The sequence below is a fragment of the Lynx rufus genome, unplaced genomic scaffold, assembly GCF_022079265.1.
Source record: "Lynx rufus isolate CCGP_SWC_20201006 ecotype Redwood Valley unplaced genomic scaffold, mLynRuf1.p SCAF_29, whole genome shotgun sequence".
NCBI lineage: Eukaryota > Metazoa > Chordata > Mammalia > Carnivora > Felidae > Lynx > Lynx rufus.
In genome coordinates, this window is record NW_025814844.1 from 2620741 (window position 1) to 2635916 (window position 15176).

Genomic DNA, 15176 nt, shown 5'->3' on the forward strand with positions numbered 1-15176 from the left:
GCACCCACGTCAAGTGTTGAGCATCAGCCATCAGGTAAAACCTAAGAGAATTTTATGTCAGCATCCTAGGGGACAAAGCTAGGGAAGAGTGTGGTCTCAGAAAGTAGTCATTCAAACAGAGAGAAGTGACTGAACAAGATGGCACACCATCTTCCAGCAGCTGGCTACTGAATCCACTTTCTCTCCTGGTCCCCACTTCTCCCCTGCGAGTCCAAGTTACCCTCAGCGGGTAGGGTGAAGATGGTGGGAAAACCAGGTGCAGTTCTTGGCCATAAAATCCTCTAATTTTATTTTAAAATATAGTAGATTGTTTAGTGTCCTTAACCTACCTAAGTAGAATGTATCTCCAATTTAAAATAGCACAAAGGCTGGGGCGCCCGGGCAGCTCAGCTGGTTGAGCAGCCAACTCTTGGTTTCTGCTCAGGTCATGATCTCACGGTTCTTGGGATTGAGCCCCACCTCGGGCTCTGAACTGGGCGTGGACCCTGCTAATATTCTTTCTCTCTCCCTCTCTCTGCCCCTCCCCCACTTGTGCATAAGTGTGTCTATGTGTGTTGACACACACACTCTCTCTCAAAATAAATAAATAAACTTTAAAAAAATAAAAAATAAAAGTAAACTAGCACAAAGGTCTTCTCCGTCCCTGAGGAGATCATCCACAAACATCACCGTACTTGCCCATAACAAAACTCTGGCAAACAGCAGAACTCTCTTCACTTGTGATCCAGATGATATAGACCTAGATTCTTGTAACAAAAAGATGGAAAGGAAAATTTAAACATCATAACATTTACTGCCAAATTTGCACAGTTTTGTAATAATATTTGATACTGGCAAGGGTGAGCCACCCTCATATCTGTGGGAATGCAAAATGCCTCATGCTTTCTGAAAAGCAAGCTGGTGATAACTTTTGGAGGACCCTCTAAAAGTTCTTGTACCCATGAACTTCCCTTTTAGGAATCTATCCAAAGGATGTAATCAAAATGTTCAACGCAGTATCATTTATAATAGAGAAAACTGGTAATAGCGTCCCAAAACAAATTTTTAAAAAATAATAATATGACCATAGAGTAGAATGTTATAGTTATCAGCAGTGGTACTCTTGGAGAATATTTAAATTACATGAAAAAATGTTCAGGATTAAATGCTAAGTCTGAAAACATATACAAATTCTATACATGATTTTATACTTAATCAGTAAATAAGCCTAGAAAGAATCTACTAAACTATTAACAGTGGTCTTCTAAAGGTAGTAGAATCAAAGGTAATTTTAGTCATTTTTATTTTCTTCTTTGTTTCTTTTTTCTTCGTTTCATTTTCCAAACTATCGTCAGTGAGAATATAATCAGGAAAAAAAGAATTTCAGAGCCTAGATCTATGACGATGGGTTCAGCAAGCCTAAAAGACTGTAGAATAAAAAGTCTAGGTTCAACTAGAGTGGGCAGAGCTGGACTGGTGGCCAGTGTACCCAGGCCTCCACGTCTGTCCTTGACAGGTGGTGCTCACACCTGCCACACAGGCAGTGATGGGCGCATCCTGGGGGTTGATGACTATGATGCACCTCTGGGACACACCACATGAAAACATGGCTGCTCAACGCTGTGGAGATGGGGGGGACAGAGCACAGACCAGAACAGGAACTTCCAGAGGCCTGCACTGCCTCAACCCCAAGGAGAACAGCACTTGTCCAACCCCATCCAGGTGACTGCTGGGATCAAGTACCACACATTGTGTGGGCACCATATCATATAGGGGACAGCACCACCCCAGTCACCTGGCTTAATTCGGGGGCTGTGATGGGTTCCATTCCCTGCCCCACTGCCATGGGAAGGTTTGCAAACAGCTGAAGAACTATCCTGTCAGACCCAAGTAAATCTGGATCTCCTGCAAACTGAACTCACTTTAGGTTTCATAATCTCAAACAGTTAGGTTTGTCCAAGATGGACTATATTTCATGAAAAGTACACAGTGATGTGCATGGATGATTAATCTATGTCCTCATGGAGCAAAATAGAAAATCTTAAAGATATGATTATTTTTTCATTTTTCCCCCAAATGTGGGAAGCACATTTGGGGAACAAAACTAAAACCGTAGCATTCCACAAACTGGGGTGAGCTGGATCCTTCTGAGTGAACAAACGACTAAGTAGGACCTCATCCAGCCTCATCCCCAGACTCACAGCAGACAGAGGGCTTCTCCTCCAATGGCCTCAGTTCACCCTCCAGAAAACAGGTCCTAATGCTCCCACAATCTATACCCAGACAAGACAAACAGAAGAGGTTTTTAAGGAATGGCACAGAATACCTCAGGCAATAAAACTGCTGCTGATTTTATTTCATCTGTCTTTCAAGGGACTCAAGGTTCAATGTGGACAAAACAAAGCCACCAATGGCCTAATTCTCAAAACTCAGGCTCTTGTCACCAGCAAGACAGGCACAGAAAGCAGAAGCTAGAAATAAGAATGGGGACTGGAGGTGAGGGGGGGTATAATCAGTTACAGATGAAGGCAGGAAGGAAGAAGAAAGGGACAGAAAGGGTACTATCCTCCCCCTCCCAGCTGGTAAATGAATGATCTCTGATGAACTTCTGACTTGGGCCCAGCCTCAGGCAGCCTGGAGTCAAAGCCCAGACCCCAAAAGAGAGAATGCAAGGGCTTCCTCCTACTGACTCCACCCTTTATTTACAAGAGGTGTGACTGGGCAATTTCCGGGCTTCCTATTGCCTTCCTGAAAGCTGGGGATGGTAGCAGTACAGATGTCACAGGAGGGCTGCACTAAGGACTAAATTAGTTCATATGTGTGCAACACTAAGAGCAGCCTGGCACATAGTCAGTGCTATGCAAGTGTTTGGAACTGCTGCTACTATTCTGTGACCAAGTACCCTGGTGGAGGAGGGCCCGCCAGAGGTCCAGGAGCCCTTCCAAAAGCAGCCTGGCCTCCTGCCGTGGGCTCTCCACTCTTGCCTTCCTTCCGGAAGCAGTGAGATTTTACTATGGAAATCCCCTCCCCAACTCTATGCAGACGTTGCAGGCCTGTGGGGCCACAGACAATGAAAACAATGCTTGGTTGAGCCTCCACCAGCCATAGGCCCAAGCCCACTTCTGCAGAATGGTGGCTGTGCACAGGAACTGACTAGGCACAGCAGGAAACCTGCCATTCTGTGAATGCCAGGGGCAAGAAGTCCACACACCTACACAGAGGATGCTTGCCACACCTCTCAAGGAGGGATGACTAGCCAGGGGCAGATGGGATGGATTCTTTTTGCAAAATGGATGCAACGGCTCTACTTTGCAGAGAAAGGGACCATGTGGATGAGGACACACAGATGTTGCTCACACCTACCCAATTCCTGACCTTAACGTCACTGGAGTAGTCCAAGCCCTGAATCTTGTCTGCAAAGGGAAGAGTAAGTCATTTGGCAGGGGCCCAACTTAGGAGGTGGCTTTGTAATATGAGCAGTGTGTCCGCTAACAACTAGAGCAAGACCATTAAGTTCATTACACCTGTCACTCTGCCAGCTGACTATCCAAATTGCCAGAGATGAAAGTACATTATGCCCAAGGAGTGCCACCCAGCCCCCTCCCAGGGCAGCACACATACACTTATCTCAGACAATTTGTTCTCAATGTCTGCACCTGCAGAAAGAACGCAACCGTAAACAGCTTGAAACTTGGCTTTGAGAAAACATAGGGCCTAAGCAGCTGAGAACAAAGTTTAGTTACTTCCACAGCAGGTCCCTGGGAGGAAGACTAGGTGCCATGCCCCGTGGTGCACAGGGAAGAATGTGCTGGGGTGAGAGGAGGAAGGGGAAGGGCAAGGCGAGGGGGCAGAGCTGCCTAACAAAACGAAGGACACACAGCTGCTACGTGCATTCTGCTGCCCTGCAGCACTGCCAAAAATAAAAGCGAGAGACACACCCTTTTCATTTCCGAACCAAGTCACAGAATTCTAGGCAATAGGCAGAGGCCTTCCTCCCAGCTGCACATCCAACAGGCTCCCTGGGTGCGCAGCGCCCGACCGCCGGCTGCAGAGTGCGTTTGCAGTGCAAGCGTGTTGCAGACAGCGGTAATTTATTTATCCCTGTCATGTAACATTAGCAATCTGTCTGGAGCTTGGCAAGCACCAACTTGCACTGTCATATAAACTGTCTGACAAACTTAAAGTTTCGTAAATGGTTCTCCTCCAGCAGACAATAAAGCATCATAAAAAAAAAAAAGTTGTCATCTCTTTTTCTGTTCCTTTTCTCTCTTCCTCTTCTAAAAAAGAGGGAGGAGGGGAGAAAAAGAAAAGCAACAACAAAAGAACCTATGCAAACAGAAATGATCCCTCAGCAGGATTCTTAACCTTGAAAGTCTCAACGTTTTTCCAATGCCAAGTAAATGAGTAAATAAATGGATGGGGGAGGGGGGTGGCATGGTGGGGGTCAGTCATGAGGGGGGTACGGAGCAAAATCTGCAAAACAAAAGTACAGTCATTAAAAATTAATAAAGGGTGTGGACATCAGCTCCCCACCCCCTTCTGCTCATGGGGATTTGAGCCAGACATTCTGCATCCTCATTAAGTGGTGTCTGGAAGGCTGCCGGAGTTTTAGTGGGTTCTGGGAATGCCAATATATTAACCAGAGGACTTTTTGCATACCCTTTAGAGTTTTTATTCTAGAAAAGTCAACCATTTGGCACAGTGTAGCCTTATTTTTGTCCGGGAAAGCTCTCAGCTGCCAATCAAGAGAGAAATTATAGCTATGTTCTTCGTAATTTCCAAGACCTATCTGGAAAACAAGCCTGGTGGAAAGAAAAGTCCTCACAAAAACAGCTTAAAAGGCCAAAGTGCCATTTTTAGTGGAAATTCAGAGAAAAACAATCCATACTTAAATCACATGGATAAGAGACAACACAAACACTATTTTCAATTCCTCCTATGATAGAGGGAAAAAAACAATAGTCGCTGGGAATATGAATCCAATATTTCTGTAGCAATTAATAGTACAGGTGCTTGGGACTGTTTGCTTTAGTTGCGTAACAGTAAAGTGAATAACGCCACACACAAAAAAATCTCCCTAAAAAAAAAAAAAAAAAAATCTCCCTAAAATGTAGGCAGGTCTTGTGGCCTAAATTTCCAAATAGTAGGAAGAAGCTTTACATTCCTATTTTAAAACTTAAGATTTACGTTCCACGAACACCCATAATATAGGTCAAGGTGTAATTCTAGACTAACAAATCCCATGTAGGCAGAGAGTCACTTTGACACCAAAAAATAATGGCTTCCAGAAGAGTTTTCTGAGACAGGAAGGAAAGAAGGGAGCAAGGATAGAATGAGGAAGAAGGGGAGAAGGAAGAAGGGAGAAAAGGGCAAGATGGGACTACATAGAGATTTTGCTTCTGTTTATATTTAATACCCATGTGTCTACATCAAGTATGTTTAATGTTTCTAAAAACTTTCCAGGTTAATATGAAATGATCTTTCTTACAACTATTGCTCCTTGAGTTTTCTTTCTTCTCTACTAACTCTTACCCAAAAGGACAGACACATCATAGAAACTCCACAAGCCTAGATGATGAAAGGTGACAAGAAATATGGCAAGGACTACCAGAAAGATCTGACCAGCCACAACAGCATGTGTCACCGCCCCAGCCCTGAGAGTACTTGGGTTTCACATGATGACATAGAGCAGTCATCTCAAGCCTAGACCACAGGGTGACTGCTAGCTAGGCTACAGTGAAGGGATCTAGACGGAGCCTAGGGGTCTCCACTTGACATCAGGACAGAAACTACCCTCATAGAGCAAAAGTCATTCTCACCTATGTTCCCCTGTCCAGCTGGGAATTGCCCCTCCAGCAGCCCAGATGAAAAACAGGCAGTGTCCCATGAGCTACAAGGCTGTTCTGCCAGGCTGCTAAGTCAACCAAGACTACAGCACAGTCCCAAATTGTAAACACCTCTGCAGATGGGTCCTTGCTCTCAGTGCGCCAGGCAAGAAAACTATTCTTAGAACACCGTCAGCAGTTAGGGGGAAATATCTGTCTATGTATGTATATACTCTGGCGGGGGACAAGGCGGGGGAGGGACTTTGATTCTCAAATTATGTGCCAACAAATTGGCACAAAATCCCTTAATAAGCAGGTGGCACTGGCTGGGTTCCTCTGCAGGACCGTGGTCATGCAAACCAGAAGGATCCAAGAGACAGCCCTAAAACCCTGCTGGGAAAAGTCTTCTCCATAGTAAATACAAACCTACATGAACTAGAACCATGGCCAGTGACAACAAACTCTTCCCGGGGCAATAAAAGAACATTAAGAAATTAGAAGGGTCTTTTAAAACAAGGGAGGAAGGTAGCTACAACTAACACCATTACAGCAAATCCTTACCAGCATTTACAGTCTTGGCCCTAATTCCTAGCAGTGTGTTCAATGTCAACAGCAAAATGAAGCTCTTAAAAGAATTAAGCTTCCAAAGATCATGAGGAATTTACCCCTATGTTTTAAAAAGCACTGCTTTGCAAGGGCCATCAAATGGCATTCCAAGGTGGATAGGAAACCAAATATTATAACTGAATATATGTGCATGGGTAATATTCAGATCTCATTTGTCTCTGTAATGACTCAAGTTTGACATTATGATTCTTCACTGAACATAAAGAATATGTTGCAAGAGAAAACTGTGTAGAGTACAAAGGCAGATGTACAGATGACCATAAACTCAATATAAATATTAGAAAGGACTAAATAGTTTTATACAAAATGCAGAACATATCTTGATGCAATGGCAGTTTCTCAGAGCACACTCTACAGAACCTTCCCTGTTAATTCCGAGCTCAATCCAGAAGCTCTAGGAGAGATACAAATGGAAGAAAAGCTTTCTTGGCTAGCCAAACAAGGGGAAAGGGCCATTTTAAAGGGAAGTTTCCTAGTACTAGCCACCACCTCCACACCAGCCACAGGACCCACATATTTTTAAGGACCAAGGCTGCTCATCATCTCTACCCACCTCCACTGCAAGAAACTTACTAATAGTAGCTCTCGGAATCAACATTCTGTAACAGCTCATCTCACCTCACAGCTCACAATGCCTAGCACATAGTAGGTCATCAATGAATACCTACCACAATCTTAATTAACATTTAGAAAGCAGCACTGAATCATAAGTGGGGTCTGGGGATAAGTTGCCAAAGTAATTTGCAAAGCGAGAAAGGCAAGAGAATAGTTGGGACATAGAGAAAGAGAAAAGAAGCAAATCAAAATTATCCAGTTCTAGCTAATTAAAAGACTCTGGGGAAAACAAAAATTAAGCTAGCTTACGTGGCCAATGCCACTCAGCAATCATTCCTATGCCGGTTAGGAGCAAGGAAGCCCTGCTTACTTTAAAGAGTTCCTCGCTGTTCTGACCGGCGACACGGTGCCCCGCCAGCTAAACCCAGAACCAGGGCACTGGCGCGCCTTCTCCAGGTGCCACCCACCACGCGTCCACGTCGTCCTCCCGAAAATCTCTGCCTCAAAGGGAAGCCTCTTCCTTCTCCAGTTTAAAAAAATAAAAATAAAAAAAAAAAAGTTTTGAAACAAGCAAATGCCCTCTCCGTCACCACACTGAATTAACCTGAAGAGAACCCACTGTCTTCCAGTCGCGTACTTACGGGGCGCGCCCCCAACGCCACCCCGGGCGGCGCACCCGGTAGGGGTCGCGGGGAAGCCTCCTAGCGACTGAGCAAAGCGGACCCCACAACAAAGGCAAGTGCCGAGCCCGGGCTGGGTGCTCGTCGCTTCCTGTTTATTCCACCGTGAGGGTCAAAGAGAAATTCAACACACGCCTGCTTCCTCCGGGGCTCGGAGACCCAGCCTAAGTGTAATAGCAGCCGCCCCAGACAATCGACTTCCCAGCCAATGCCGGGAGCTCCGGGCGGCCCCGCGACAGACGTCAACGTGCGCGGGGGGACCCGAGCAGACGCCGGGTGAGGCGGGCCCCAGGGGCGCGGGGCGCGAGATGCGGGGTGCTGGGGCTCGGAGCCGCGGGCTGCGGGGTGTCTGGCAGCGGGATGCAGGGTTCAGGGTAAGGCCCGCTCCCGCCCCTTTTTCTTCCCGCAAACTCCCCAGGAAGGTCCTGCACAATCTTCCCGCTTCCCGCCGACCTCCAGTCCCCCCGCCTGCAGTGGTTCGCTGACAGGCCCAAGGGAACCGAGACCCTAGTTTGGGCAGTTACCTCGGCGCTGACCCCAGCCTCCCGGGGGTGCAGAATTAAATCCTGCAACCGCAGGACATCCCGCGCCGGGCACTGAGATTTAGGTCGGCAACGTTCCTCCAACGGAGCACACAAGCAGAGGCGGCCCGGCCTCCGTTCGGGAGTGCGGGGTTGCCCTCCCCACACCCGGCCCGGGCGAGCGCGCCGGGACGCCGCCGTGCCCACCGGCTACACTGCCTCAGACCTCGCGCACTCGTCTCTGTGGGACTCGTCCGGGTGGGGAGGACCCGCGGGGCTGGGCAGCTCCCTCTGGCCCCCGCCGACGGCGCAGGCTCGCGGACGTCCCGTTCCCTGAGCGTCCTGTCCCCGCGTCCTCCGCCCCCTGCCCTCCCCAACCAACGCCACCACCACCCCGCCTCCGCGCCGCGCTGAACTTGGGCCAGACGCCGAGACCACAACAGCCACCTCGGGTCTGCACTCACCTGCGGCCGCCCCTCCGGAGCCGTGGCGGGGGACCGCCTGCAGTGCGGCTCGCCCGGCCACCGGCCCTGCGGGCCGCGGGGGAGGGGCGCGGGATGCGGGGCCGCCGCGGCGGGGGGCGCGCAGCCGGCCGGCGGGGAGCGCGGCGCGGTGCGCCGGGTCTCTTTAAGAGCCAGGGACCTTACCCCCGGGCCTCCCCCGCGCTCCCCGCCCCCCTTTCACTTTCCCAGGGACTCGCAGCCTGTCTGGCGGCGGCTGCGGCGGCGGCTCCTCCCCGACTCGCAGGGGATCCCCGGCCGGCTGCGGCGGCGCGCGGGGCAGGCAGGGCCAGCCGCACTCGCCTGCCTGTCCCGCCGGGCCTGGCCCGCAGCCTCTGGGAGGGGGGAGGAGGGGGAGACCGTGCTGCGGCCGCCGAGGGAGGTGTCCCGCTTCCCGTCGCCGGAGGGGGGGAAGTGTTCCGCCTCCCGCCGCCGTCTGTCTCCAGCCGTAACTGTGCTCGCCGCGGCTGTGTCTGTCTCCAACTCCTCCAGTCTCTCCTCCCTCCCCATCCCCCTCCGCGGCGGGGACCCGGCGTGCGGCCAGGCCGCGGGGGTGGCGGGGGCCGCGGTGCTGGCGGCTGGTGGGCCGGCCTCGACCCCGCGCTCACGGGCCGCACCAACCTCTGCAGGCTGCGTGCAAGGAGCTGGGGGCGTGTGGGCGCCGAGGCCGCGGGACCCCAAGGCTCAGCCGGGCCGGCAGGCAGAACACACGGCAGCGGGCTTGGGCCTCGTGGGGCGCGCGCCCACCGCCGGCCGGACGGGGAACTCCAAGTGCAGAGAGAAGGCTGGCTGGCGCACCAGGAGGAGCCGGCTCGCCGGGGCGGGCTAAGGACGGTCTGGGGAGAGCAGGCCGACTTGTTCCCTGCGCCAGTTATCTCGCGGGCTATCAGCGCCCAATGGGCTGCGGGTCTTTGGACACCAGTCCCTAGACATACAGTAGGGCTGCAGGACACGTAGTGGAACCCATGAATCCTAGCTGAGCCAGCCCGGCCCGGGCTCCTCCTGACCCCACGTAGTCACCCCCTTAAGGATTCTCCACCCTTTATAAAGGGCAATGGCTCCAAAATGGAAGGTCATCCGGATTCTTCCTGCTACGAACCCTTTCTCCTTAAAGGACCTACAGCTCTCCTCCTCTGAAAGCCGTTCAGGACTTGAACTCTACCTGAGTGCAGACAAAATGTATTTTGTCCTCCAGCAGTAGTAGAATTGACAGCCAAGCAGTTTGGGTACTGCCTTAGCATAGGGCATTTTAACCCAATTTTATTAGAGTCGCCAAAATTAGATAATTCCCCTCTGCCCAAATTAAACCCCTGCAGACATACCAAAATATACTAACCTGGGATTTCAGGCAGGATCTAATAGAGGTGCAGCTAATTAAATTAATTTTCAATTTCCTGTAATGTCAGAGAAGAGAATCTTTTGAAAACTATGAATAATTTGTCAGTAATATTTTGGTTAGTGAAGCATTGGCTTAATTCAGCTTTCTCTAAAGAGCCCTCTGCTCTCCTCAACTTACCGTAATTGCTATGTAGAATTTGGTCATTCCTCATATGTAGTATAGTAGCTACCATTAATTGTGCCAAGTCCCACACTAAGTAGATTGTCTTATTTAGTATTCACAATAACTGAGACAGCCAATACTTTCCCATTTTGCAGACAAGAAAGTTGAGGCTATAAAAGATTTCGGTAACTTGTTCCTGGACCACAAAGAGATGGGTTTAAAATTCCTAACTGGCTGGTTACACAAAAAGCCTGGAGTTGAACCATACTGCCACCTACCTACAGTAGCTTTGACATCCAGTTCATTTAAGCTCAGCCCAGCCACAAGGGACAGGATCTGTTCTAGGCCAGGAACTGTGCTGGCGCCTGTAGAGAATGCCCAGGTCCTAGGCTGACAGAGGAGCATTTAGACTACAAGGACAACTTTAAATCTGGCTGCTAGGGTAAACTTTCATTAAATGAGCAGTGAACTAAATATTTAATACAGGTTATCTGAATCTGGCAAGTATATACTTATTAGTTTATATTTCATGTACATGAATGCATACCACACTCAGCAGCTCAGAGGCTGTGGTGTTGGAGAAACTGTTCTTGCCCTCCTGGGGTAGAAAGAAAAATAACTTTTCCCTTCTAAATGAGAAACTGCCCAGGAACAATGAAGAAGAAAATGTTTTTTCTAAGACCATGAACAATTTGTTCTTCTATTTCACTTGTGCATGATTTCCTTGTGTATAATTTAACCTTTTTAAATTGAGAGCTGAGTTTTAAAATCTTAACCTCAGTTTTATCATTTATGATGAATCTTAGCTCATCTTGCATTGCCTTTTCTTGTCTTCTTTAATTTATAACTAGAAACTGCAGGGCTCTATTTCTATTTCTAGAAAATAGCCATGACAGGAAACTGTCCCTGCATTTTCCACTCAGTCCTCCCTGTATTTGTTTTCCATTTCAGCTGTTCCTTCTCATACCCCTACACACATACACACATTCGCGCGCACACACACACACACACACACATTATGGCAATGAGAGAGTTAGAGCCTTTAGATATATGTTTGCTGTCTGTAAAATTCAACACAATTATATGTTAGCTTTACCCTGCCCACTAATAATCCATCACATTCCCTCCAAGGACCCAGACTGAAGCACAGGAGACCAGGACTTTGTTTTGCTCAAAATAGTGGATTATGTGTATTCCCAACACACAGAACTATGCCTGACCCTCACTAAGGATTCAAGAGCTATTTGGGGAATGAATGGAGCCTAGTATTGGGATAAACAAGTAAATAATATTGAAGTAAAATATCACTAAATTGGGCAGAAATCAACTGAAATTGGTTTCAAGTAATGGGGTGTGAGAAAAATTCTTTCTCAGTATAAATCCACTACAGTTTACCTGGTGTCGATTATATACCAACAATATTTATTCCATAGAAGGTCAATTATCTAAGGAGACAAAGATCAGAAAGGGCAAACATGAGTGTAGAGGACACTTTTAGGCAAAGAGCCATGGGATATAGAAAGGGCCCACACCGACCACCTGACTGCATACAGACAGGTCCATCAGGGACCCACCACAAAATATTCATAAGCCCTAACTAACCAATGGGGTGCTTACAACCAGGCACAGTTACCAAAAAAGGGAAAATTCCATACATCGCCATGCCTCCTCATCTTCCCCCTTTTAAAACAACCCTCCACCCACTGCCTCCTTGCAGACAGCCTCTCCTCTGCAGTCCAGTTCCCCCACACTCCTTCCCTTGCAGTGTATTCAATAAATTTCTATCTGCTTTGTTTTGCCTCGGGTGAATTCTTTCACCCAACCGGGGACCCCATCAGATCAGGAGAGACACCACATTTAGACACCACAATGAGCAAATGTTGAAAAAAGAGATTCTGAGGGCCCCAACTGACCACAAAATACATATGAATCAGAGAATATAATTCTGTTTTTTGGATCTCATGCATAACATTTAGATGAAACTTAAACTATTCAAAATGATCCTTCCTTCTCTTTGTACTTTTTAATTTAAATAAGAAATGGAGAGGAGGAAGTGAGAAAGAGAAGCTTGCATTGCAGGTTCTTCTAGGGAAGTGAGAGTCTCAGTCTAGCTAAATACTTAGACCCAAAATCCGTGGATGAGCTCAGCTCCAGGAGACAAGGATTAGTCCCATACTTCTCAATGATGGCATAGGCACGTTTCATCATGTTACTACTCTGCGCCATCAAACTGTGTCAGAGTTCAGTCTGTAAACCAGAGATAGTAAGTTCTACCTCACAGGGTCTGTTGTGAGGTTGGCTACATCCCTATGTACATACATATTATTCTCTGCTTCAGAGAACTACAAATGTCCCCACTGCTTCAGGACCTACAAATATTACTCTTCTATGGGTGGAGGTTTTATGGAGGAAGAAAAATTATTTTCCCTCTACCCTTCTAGGCTCTTGGCTAAGACACTTCTGTAATAAAAAGACCGATTAACCGGAGGAAAAAAAAATTTAGTAACATACCAAACCCCCTGCCCCGACCCCATACATGGGAGAGACCCAGGAAAACTGAGTAACTCTCTAAAAGAGCCCAAGCCCTGACCTTAAATAACATCTCCAGCTAAAGACAAAAGATGTTGGTAGGGGGAGACCAGTTATGGGATGAGACTTGGAAAAGCAGAGTAAACAAAGGTAGGATTGTTATGTATATTTAAGTCCTTGCCATCTCCATTGAGAACAGTTTCTAGAGATTTAGAGTCACCCTTCTCTTCCTAGTACAGAGAGGAGACACCCTTACAAATAGAGTTTTGCCTTATACATGAAAATGTCTCTTACAAAAGGGTAACTGCCTGGTTTTCAGAGCCTCTCTCTTGTCTGTTGCCTTAAAAAAAAAATAATCAGTCTAAAATAATCCTTTATGCCAAAGAAGCATATCTTGGGGTAGTATATTCTACTCCCCTTCTGTTTAAAATCACAAAAGACAGAAAGGAAAACGTTTTGCAGACAACTTCTGCTTTCAGCCTTGCTGCAATACTCTTCCTGGGAAAAACAAAAACAGTATCTGTCCTTTCTCCTTGAAGAGAGGGGGGTAGGTAGAGGAAAAGGAAAAATACAGCAAGGAAAAAAAATGTAAATGATTATTTCACAGATGCTCCATCCAGACATGTTCATGTATGGTATCTATACATCAGTTAACAAAAATAATGGGAAAATGGGGCACCTGGTTGGCTCAGTCAGTGGAGTATGTGACCCTTGATCTTGGAGTTGTTAAATTCGAGCCCAACACTGCATGTAGAGAGTACTTAAAAAAATAAAATCTTTTTTTAAAAAATGATGGAGCAATTCCTGGGCAATGACATGTGTATTTTCAAACCACTTACAATGATTAAAGTATAGTAAAATCTGCTTAGTATGAAAAGGCTATAGCAGTTCACAGCTTCTGCCTCTTCTGGTGCCCAGGTTGTCTCAAGTAACCCACACCAGGGCAGGGCATCTCAACAGCCTTCAGGATGTGATGTATGATCAAAAGCTGGGTGTAAAGTGGCCACTGTGGCCCCACCCTATTCCATTGCTTTCCTGACACATGGTCCAGGCAGCTCTCTACCAGGGTCTTCATTGTCAAGTTCAACGCTTAGCACAGTACCTGGCCCAAAATGTACTCCATAAGTATTAGCTTCCTTTAGTCCTTTTTCTTGCCAGCAAAGACAGGCTCTCTGGTGACTTTATACCCTGACAATTTAGCCATGCTGGAACCATGCTTCCCAGAATTCCCCTCCTATGGGGTTCTAGGTGTTGAAATAAATTTCCAGGCCCAAGATGGAGCCACTCCTGCTTTGGGTGCCTCATCAGCAAACGAAAAGCTTAAATAACTTTCGTGTCCCTGTAAATGCAGCATTTGATCCAAAATGCAGTATGTCCAGTCAGCCAGTCCCCAAATGCCAAGCCAACACTGGGCCTTCTCATCCCAAACAAGCCCATCAAGTATTTCCCATTTGTCTCTTCTTTTTTCTTTATACTTAATCCTATAAAAGCTTCTTGCCTTTGCCCCATTTTGCAGTTCTTCAAAGGAAACTGTCCATTTCATGAAATGTTGAAGTTTATTTGTACCACCTAGATTGTCTTCTTTTATCTTTTTTTTTAATATATGAAATTTATTGTCAAATTGGTTTCCATACAACACCCAGTGCTCATCTCAAAAGGTGCCCTCCTCAATACCCATCACCCACCCTCCCTGCCCTCCCACCCCCCATCAACCCTCAGTTTGTTCTCAGTTTTTAACAGTCTCTTATGCTTTGGCTCTCTCCCACTCTAACCTCTTTCTTTTTTTTTTCCTTCCCCTCCCCCATGGGTTTCTGTTAAGTTTCTCAGGATCCACATAAGAGTGAAAACATATGGTATCTGTCTTTCTCTGTATGGCTTATTTCACTTAGCATCACACTCTCCAGTTCCATCCACGTTGCTACAAAAGGCCATATTTCATTCTTTCTCATTGCCACGTAGTATTCCATTGTATATATAAACCACAATTTCTTTATCCATTCATCAGTTGATGGACATTTAGGCTCTTTCCATAATGTGGCTATTGTTGAGAGTGCTGCTATAAACATTGGGGTACAAGTGCCCCTATGCATCAGTACTCCTGTATCCCTTGGGTAAATTCCTAGCAGTGCTATTGCTGGGTCATAGGGTAGGTCTATTTTTAATTTTCTGAGGAATCTCCACACTGCTTTCCAGAGCAGCTGCACCAATTTGCATTCCCACCAACAGTGCGAGAGGGTTCCCGTTTCTCCACATCCTCTCCAGCATCTATAGTCTCCTGATTTGTTCATTTTGGCCACTCTGACTGGCGTGAGGTGATACCTGAGTGTGGTTTTGATTTGTATTTCCCTGATAAGGAGCGACGTTGAACATCTTTTCATGTGCCTGTTGGCCATCCGGATGTCTTCTTTAGAGAAGTGTCTATTCATGTTTTCTGCCCATTTCTTCACTGGGTTATTTGT

The 15176-nt window shown here is 47.1% G+C and overlaps 1 long non-coding RNA gene across 3 annotated transcripts in view; it reads right to left on the reverse strand.

Annotated features, from left to right (window-relative positions):
* Positions 1-8747, reverse strand: part of LOC124519883 (uncharacterized) — a 188665-nt gene extending 179918 nt beyond the window's left edge. Inside the window, exon 1 of one of the 3 annotated variants that reach the window (XR_006964213.1) lies at positions 8652-8747. This is a non-coding gene — a long non-coding RNA (uncharacterized LOC124519883). Of the gene's footprint in view, positions 1-7356; positions 7674-8190; positions 8526-8651 lie in introns of those variants that run through there. The other 2 variants (XR_006964211.1, XR_006964212.1) reach the window with 2 other exon arrangements.
* Positions 8748-15176: the final 6429 nt, after the last annotated feature.